Below are 8,669 nucleotides of genomic sequence, written 5' to 3' on the forward strand. Positions count from 1 at the left end.
ACCTCGTGATCCGCCTGCCTCGGCCTCCCAAAGTGCTGGGATGACAGGCGTGAGCCACCGCGCCCGGCTGGGATTGGGGCTTTCAGAGTAGAAATAAACACAAGTTACACTCAGCTCTCCACAAACTCAGGATCTGTGATGCCATCCTCCTGCGTGGCACCTTCCTCCATGTAAAATGCAACCCCAGTGCGGTGGTTTCACTCTGTGTCCCCACCCAAGTCTCTGGAGTCTGTGTCCCCACCCAAGTCTCTGGAGTCTGTGTCCCCACCCAAGTCTCTGGAGTCTGTGTCCCCACCCAAGTCTCTGGAGTCTGTGTCCCCACCCAAGTCTCTTGAGTCTGTGTCCCCACCCAAGTCTCTTGAGTCTGTGTCCCCACCCAAGTCTCTGGAGTCTGTGTCCCCACCCAAGTCTCTGGAGTCTGTGTCCCCACCCAAGTCTCTGGAGTCTGTGTCCCCACCCAAGTCTCCTGTGGAATTGTCATCCCGAGTATTGGAGATGAGTGGCTGGTGGGAGGTGACTGGATCTTGGGGTAGAGTTCTCACAGATTTTTTAGCACCAACACTCCCCACCCTCGCCCCCCAAGGACTGTATAGTGAGAGAGTTTTCATGAGATGTGGTTCTTTATAAATGGGCAGTAGGCTGGGCTCAGTGGCTCACGCCTGTCATCCTAGCGCTTTGGGAGGCTGAGGCGGGCGGATCACCTGAAGTCAAGAGATCAAGACCAGCCTGGCCAACCTGAACAGGTGCGGGAGAAACACCTTCTTTCTGGCTTTGAAAATATTTTTGCCCAGGCGCGGTGGCTCACGCCTATGATCCCAGCACTTTGGGAGGCCGAGGTGGGTGGATCACCTGAGGTCAGGAGTTTGAGACCAGCCTGGCCAACATGACGAAACCCCGTCTCTACTAAAAAATACAAAAATTAGCCGGGAATGGTGGCGGGTGCCTGTCATCCCAGCTACTCAGGAGGCTGAGGCAGGAGAATCGCTTGCACCCGGAGGCGGAGGTTGCAGTGAGCTGAGATAACACCACTGCACTCCAGCCTGAGCAACCGAGCTAGACTCCGTCTCAAAAAGAAAGAGACAGAAAACAGTTTCATCGTGTCAGAAAAAAGATCCATAATGCATGAGGTTGTGTCTCACCCAGCCTCGGCCACGCAGACCCCCCAGAAGTTGCCTTTGACCTTCTCAGAGACTGGCCTGGTGTCACTGATTTCAGAAGGGTGTGTGGTCCCCTCACTGCAGCTGTTGGTACCTTGAGCTGTGCTTTGTATTTTGTTAGCAATGCTGGCCGCTCTCCAGCTGCTAGGGCCACAGCCACTGCTGCAATATTTGGTCGACGATGTCCCACGTGACAGCAGCGTGTTGTCTAGATGTCACTTTCAAGAGGAAGAGGGATAAGAAGGGCCAGGCATGGTGGCTCACGCCTGTAATCCCTGCACTTTGGGAGGCTGAGGCAGGTGGATCCCAAGGTCAGGAGATTGAGACCATCCTGGCCAACATGGTGAAACCCTGTGTGTACTAAAATACAAAAAATCAGCCGGGCGTGGTGGCACGCACCTGCAGTCCCAGTTACTCAGGAGGCTGAGGCAGAGGAATCCCTTGAACCTGGGAGGTGGAGGTTGCAGTGAGCCGAGATCACACCACTGCACTCCAGCCTGGGCGACAGAGCAAGACTGTCTCAAAAAAAAAAAAAAAAAAAAAAAAAAAGAAGAGATGGGGAGATGCCCTGCCAGCTTTAAAGACAGAGGAAGGGGGCAGGTGCTGAGAGATGTGGCTTTATTTTGAAATAAAGCAAAGGTGCATACAGCAGAATGCCAGCTCACTGCTGCACCTGCAGGCTGCTGGGCTCCGCTGAGGACAGGTCAGGGTTTGTCTGCTGGAAAGGTGGCCGTGAGCTCGTGCCCACGTTGCACAGAAAGCCAATGGCGCCAGAAAACGGGCTTCTAGGAAGATCATACAACTGTCGCTGCATGCCCATTTTGCAAGCTGCAGCTGTCGCTGCGTGTCAATTTTGCAAGCTGTAGCTGTCGCTGCGTGCCTGTTTTGCAAGCTGCAGCTATGGCTGCATGCCTTTTTTGCAAGCTGCAACCATCGCTGCATGCCGATTTTGCAAGCTGCATTTCAGAACATCAAGACGCTTTGCGGGGGTTGGTTTACGAAAGTTGCTCACTGGTCTTGCTCTGCTGTTGCCCAAGCTGGAGTGCAGCGTTGACATCAGGGCTCACGACAGCCTCGACCTTCCAAGGTTCGGATGATCCTCCCATTTCAGCCTCCCGTGTAGCTGGGAGTCCCGGCGGGCGTCACCACGTCTGGCTAATTTTTGTAATTTGCGTAGAGATGGGGTCTTGCTCTGTGGCCCAAGCTGCTGTCACACTCCTGGCCTCAACAGGTCCTCCCGCCTTGGCCTCTCAAAGTGTTGAGGTTACAGGTGTGAGACTACACACTTGGCCTTTGGTGCTGTTTCTGCATTGGGAGCACAGGGGCCTTTGTCCCCCTGACCTTGAGGTCTGGGAATCACTGGAGGTGGGGAGTGAGGACACGGGTGAGAAGACGCCAGGCCATTCACCTGCTCACCTTTTCCCATTGATGGCTCCTGTGTTGGATGCAATAGTCTCTCAACTCTCTGTCCTCAGTGGTCACTGTGAACCTCAGAACGCAATTTCTGTTGGAAATAGGTCCTTGTAGATGTCATTGTTGTCAAGAGTAAGATGAGATTATCCTGGATGAAGGGAGATGGGAGTAGGTTGTAGATGAAAAGAGCTAAAGTCGGTAACATATTTGGAGAGATTTATTCTGAGTCAAATAGGAGTGACCACGGCCCGTGACTTAGTTCCAGGAGGTCCTGAGAATGAGGGTCCAAGGTGGTTGGGGGCGCAGCTTCTTTTCAATTAGTTTTTTTTGGAGAAGGGGTCTCGGAGTCTCGCTCTGTCGCCCAGGCTGGAGTGCAGTGGTGCAATATCCGCTTACTGCAACCTCTGCCTCCCGGGTTCAAGTGATTCTCCTGCCTCAGCCTCCCGAGTAACTGGGATGACAGATGCCTGCCACCAAACCCAGCTAATTTTTGCATCTTTTTGATACAGCGTCTTGCTGTGTTGCCCAGGCTGGAGTGCAGTGGCATGATCTTGGCTCACTGCAACTTCCACCTCCCGGGTTCAAGTGATTCTTCTGCCTCAGCCTCCTGAGTAGCTGGGACTACAGGCACCTGCCACCAGGCCTGGCTAATTTTCTTTTTTCTTTTCTTTTTTTTTTTTTTTTTTGAGATGGAGTCTTGCTCTGTCACCCAGGCTGGAGTACAGTGGTGCGATCTCAGCTCACTACAACCTCCACCTCTTGGGTTCAAGCCATTCTCCTGCCTCAGCCTCCCGAGTAGCTGGGATTACAGGCACCCGCCACTACGCCCGGCTAATATTTTTGTATTTTTAGTAGAGACGGGGTTTCACCACGTTGGCCAGGATGGTCTCGATCTCCTGACCTCATAATCCGCCTGCCCCGGCCTCCCAAAGTGCTGGGATGACAGGCGTGAGCCACCGCGCCCGGCCCCATTTGCTTTTTTTTAACCATCTCTGCCTACAGACCACTGTTTTAGAGCAATTCCATTTTTTTTTTCCCTTGGGTGCGTTACAGTCCTGAGCTGGTGTCTGGGACTCTGAAACCCACATGATTCACCTGACCAGGTGAGTCTTTGGCTTGGACCGTTTTCCGGGACAAATAACAGAGGTTTTATCCCGTTCCCTGCCCTGAGACGTGGGAGCGTCTTTGTTGGAATCGGAGCAACTGTCAGCCTGTTCCTGGCCCTCCTGTGGCCTTGCGGTCTTTAGGGGAGGCACAGACATCATCACAAGGCATGCATTTGCCCCTGGGCCCCAGAGGTGCTGGATTATGGGGATAAAGGGAAAAGTCTGTCCACACCCTCGTCTTCTGGGATCCGCGGGCCGGAGAGAACGCCCTGCTACTGTCTCCCACAGTCTGACAGCGAGAGAGAGAGCATCTCATTACCTTAACAGCTGTAAACCCCAATTAGTTCTGAGGCAGAAAATCCACTCTCAAATATGCAAGCTTATTTAAAAAAAAAAAAAGAGAGAGAGAGCAGAAAGAAAAAAAAAAAAAAAAAGCTCAAAGCTTGCCATCCTGTGGGTATAATTTACACCCCAAACCTCAGAACCTCAGGACGACTGTGAGGCTGGATATTGTGAGACCGGCTCTTTCAAAGCCGGGTCATGGCAGCAAATGTTCACATCCTCCCGTTCCCGGCAAACGGAGAGAGAAACCGCCCGTGACCCACGGGGTGACACGCGGCTGAATCGTTCCAAAGGCAACCGGGGGCCCGGATGGTTCTGCGTCGGGCGCTAATGAAGGCTTGTATATGCAAAGCTCAGCGAGAAGCGGGCTCGGGGCGGACCCAGGGTGGGCTCCAGCCCCAGGGCCGGGCTGGCTGGTGGAGATGGGAGCATCTGTTTGATTTTCTCCACAGAGAGCTGTAGCGTCGTTCCTCTGGGGCCTCCGGTGTCTCCAAACTTTCACGAGTTTCATCTTCCGTGAAACCTGGTTCACTTTCTGATATCTCTCTTTAATTTTTTCCCCTTGTGTGCTGCATGTCACCCTCTGCTTTTTGCATGACATAAATGTAAATGAACAGGAATTCTAAGGAGGCCTGGGAGGTGACCCCCTTTCTGGGGGAAGCTCTGGTCTGCAAAATCACGAGGCTTTTTTTTTTTTGCAGAGTAACACAGGCCTTTGCTCCTCTGCAGCAACAGATGCATTAATGAGGCAAGATGGGTCTCGATGTTGGAGGCCTGGGATGGGGGCCCCTCGTCTGCTCCCGCCACCTCCAAAATAAATAACAGAAGTGCGTTGGCAGGTGGGGACCGACGTAGAAACCACTGGTTTCTACGTAGAAATCCTGGCCGGCCCTTGGAGCTGTTTACATTCCTTTTCTATGTGAATTGTTTTCCAGAACGAGGTAAATCACAGTGTCCTACGGTAGAAAAACAGCCCAGACAGAGGAGAGGTGTGGCAAAAAAGAAAAAAGGAAAAAAAAAAAAAAAGAAGAAAAAGAATGGCATGGGAAGTGTCTCCGCCTTCTCTCTGTCCATTCTGTGCCGGGAGATCAAAGTTCCTACTTCAGCTGTAATTAAGAAAAAGTAACAGAGATCCGAGGCCTTCTGGCTCCGAGCAGGGCCTTGGTGGATCTCGCTGCTGAAAAATCTTCCCAAGATTTAAATAATTAATATGACACCTTGAGCTCCCGCATGGAGACATTAAAAAAAAAAAAAAAAAAGGGAATGGGGAGGAAGGGAGCCCCGTGTCGAAGGGGAAAACAATAGGGCAGAGATCATGGGCACCCCGGGGGGCGAACAGTTTGCCTTTCTCATGCTAACGGACACCCTTTGTTTGCTGTACGTCACTCCGGGTACCCGGAGCCCTCTAGAAGGACACGTGCAGGAAAGGAAGTCTGCTGTGGGGAGTGGCACGATGGTCATTTAATGGTTTTTAATCCTCTTAATCCCGGCAAGAATGGCCATCCCCAGTGCAAATCCGGTCCCCAAAGCCCTCCGGGGCCTGCACCCGGCTCTCCAGACCCAGGTCTCCGAGAGACACCCGGGAAACATCTTATCTACCAGCAGGCCTGGCGTTGTGCTGTGTTCCCGGAGCCCTCTCACCCGGCAGAGGCAACACGAAATGTAAATCGGTTGCAAATCCTACGGCCAGAGTGTCCCGGGAGCGCGGGACGGGGACCGGCCAGGCCTCGAACCCTCCCTCCCTCTTCATGGGGGTCCAGTCCGAGGATTGCTCGTCCTTCCCAGGACTGTGCACATCTGCCCCCAGCCGGCTGCAGGATCCGGCCCTCCGCAAGCTGGTCCTCTGTGTGTGTGTGTGTGTGTGTGTGTGTGTGTGTGTGTGTCTGGGAGGCAAACAACATCCTCGGTGGAGTGTGGACACGGAAACCTCGGTGTTCAGTTCATTATAACTTCATAAAGCCGGTCGCGCCCCGTCTGCCTCTGCACACAGGAAGAAAATCGATCGGTCTAATTTGATAGCTCAGCATAAAAGCTCGACGGAACCTTTGCAAGAGCAGTGATAAAAAAAAAAAAAAAAAAAAAGATTGGAAAGAGCCGGGAGTCTCCACGGCATGAGGGCAAGGCCGCAGCTGAATAAACTCAGGGTGGGCCGCCAACCCCGCTGCATAGACGTCCGCTAGGTCCCGGGAGGCAGCTGGATGCGAGTCTGCTGTGTAGATGGCTATTAGGTCCCAGGATGGAGCTGGATTCGAGTCTGTTGTGTAGACAGACATTAGGTCCCGGGACGGAGCTGCATCTGAGTCTGCTGTGTACATGGCCATTAGGTCCCAAGACACAGCTGCATCCGAGTGTGCTGTGTAGACAGCCATTAGGTCCCAGGACGGAACTGGATTCGAGCCTGCTGTGTAGACAGACATTAGATCCTGAGACGGAGCGGCATCTGAGTCTGCTGTGTGGATGGCCATTAGCTCCTGGGACAGAGCTGGGTTTGAGCTTGCTGTGTAGACAGACATTAGGTCCCCAGACACAGCTGCTTCCGAGCCTGCTGTGTAGACAGACATTAGATCCTGAGACGGAGCTGCATCCAAGTTTGCTGTGTAGACGGCCATTAGGTCCCGGGAAGGAGCTGGATTCCAGTCAGCTGTGTAGACAGCCATTAGGTCCCAAGATACAGCTGCATCCGAGTCTGCTGCATAGATGGCCATTAGGTCCTGGGATGCAGCTGGATTCGAGCCTGCTGTGTAGACGGCCCTTATGTCCCGGGACGGAGCTGCATCTGCCTGCGGGTGTTGAAGACAGAGCTGTGTCCGTCCCTACGTCCTGCGGACAGAGCTGCGTCCGTCTCTGGGCCGAGGTGGCCGTGTCTGTCTTGTGAGGAACAGTCTGGAGGGCTGAGGGGGGACCGCGGTCTCTCTCTCACTCTCAACCTCTCCCCCTCCCTCTCTGCTTCTGAGATCTTTCCAAAAGCAGGCAGAACGCGACAGGAAGTGACTCCCTCCCGATTCCTCGCCGGGAGAGGCAGACACCCACCTGTAGGGAGCTGCATTCCTGGGGTCTGTGGTCACGTCACAGTTAGCAACGTGGTACCCGAGCTGGACAAGAGTCAATTTACAACTCTTTTGTGCTGAGTATCAGAACAACCGATCATTCAATTATCTCAGTGTTACCTTTCCCTGGCATTATTTCATTCCTTGAAATTGCTTTTTCATTCCAATTATAGGTTTTCATGGAGAAATTGTTGGATAATGTAATAATATCGGCTTCTTTCTGTCCTCTGAGGGCGATTATGAATGTTTAATAAGACGCCAAAGTTGCAAAACCATTATGCACTTCTCAAAAGAGAGATGCCATATAAATGAATAATAAGAATAAATTATGCAACTGTATTGGATAGGAAAAAAAATCAATTACTGTTCTTCTCGTGGCCAGCTGTCTACTTTATATGCTGGATTTTAGAGTTAATTAATTAAGTTACGTCCTGTATTAAAAAACAAGCGCGTCAGCTTTTTTTTTTTTTTTTTTTTTTTTTTTAAAAACATTTTTTGCTTTTCCTGTCCAAATAGCATGGTGGTTCTACGAGGTCCCCTACATCCTGATGGAAACGTACCATTTCCCGATGAAGCTGCAAGTTTCCACTGGAGGGAAAATGGTGACTCTCTCAAGAATTAGCCTGGAGACCCTGAACAGCTTCAGAATATGCCACCAAAAAATACATAAATAAATAAATTGCAGGGGCCAGGCGCGGTGGCTCACGCTTGTCATCCCAGCACTTTGGGAGGCCGAGGCAGGTGGATCACAAAGTCAGGAGTTCAAGACCAGCCTGGCCACGATGGTGAAATCCCATCTCTACTAAAAATATAAAAAAATGAGCCGGGCGTGGTGGCGGGCGCCTGTCGTCCCAGCTACTCGGGAGGCTGAGGCAGGAGAACGGCGTGAACCCGGGAGGTGGAGGTTGCGGCGAGCCGAGATCGCACCACTGCACTCCAGCCTGGGGACAGAGCAAGACTCCATCTCCAAAAAACCCCAAAAAACAACAAAACCATAATTAAACAGCATGATGTGTAAAAGAGAAGAAGAAAAACCCCAACGTAGTCATCAGATGTCCCTGATGTGTTTACGCCTCATTTCGTTTGCTTCTGTGACATTCTGAACGCCGTGTTGCGTGGCAGCGCCCAGGAGAGGCTCGTGTGCCAGGTCAAGAGCAGACTCCCAACTGAACCGTGTGCCAGGGACAACGTCGTAAACCCCAGTGACCTCCAAGTGTCTCGTCTTGAGATGCGAATCATTTCTTGACATATTATGTCACGCGACTAAAACCTTTTCTTTTCTAAAAAAAAATATGTCACATGTTTGCTTGCTGATCCTTGCAGGAGAAAAACAGAGAAGTGTTTCTTTTTTTTCTTTTTTTTTTTTGAGATGGAGTCTCGCTCTGTTGCCCAGGCTGGAGTGCAGTGGTGCGATCTCGGCTCACTGCAACCTCTGCCTCCTGGGTTCAAGTGATTCTCCTGCCTCAGCCTCCTGAGTAGCTGGGACTACAGGCACCTGCCACCACGCCTGGCTAATTTTTGTATTTTTAGGAGAGACGGGGTTTCACCATGTTGGCCAGGCTGGACTTGAACTCCTGACCTTGTGATCCACCTGCCTCGGCCTC

General features: G+C 52.0%; 1 long non-coding RNA gene across 1 annotated transcript in view; it reads left to right on the forward strand.

Moving 5' to 3' along the window:
* LOC141409419 (uncharacterized) overlaps positions 1-8,385 on the forward strand; it is a 30,122-nt gene extending 21,737 nt beyond the window's left edge. Inside the window, exon 3 of the long non-coding RNA XR_012430007.1 lies at positions 7,582-8,385. This is a non-coding gene — a long non-coding RNA (uncharacterized lncRNA). The remainder of the gene's footprint in view (positions 1-7,581) is intronic.
* Positions 8,386-8,669: the final 284 nt, after the last annotated feature.

The sequence above is a fragment of the Macaca fascicularis genome, chromosome X (assembly GCF_037993035.2).
Source record: "Macaca fascicularis isolate 582-1 chromosome X, T2T-MFA8v1.1".
Lineage (NCBI taxonomy): Eukaryota > Metazoa > Chordata > Mammalia > Primates > Cercopithecidae > Macaca > Macaca fascicularis.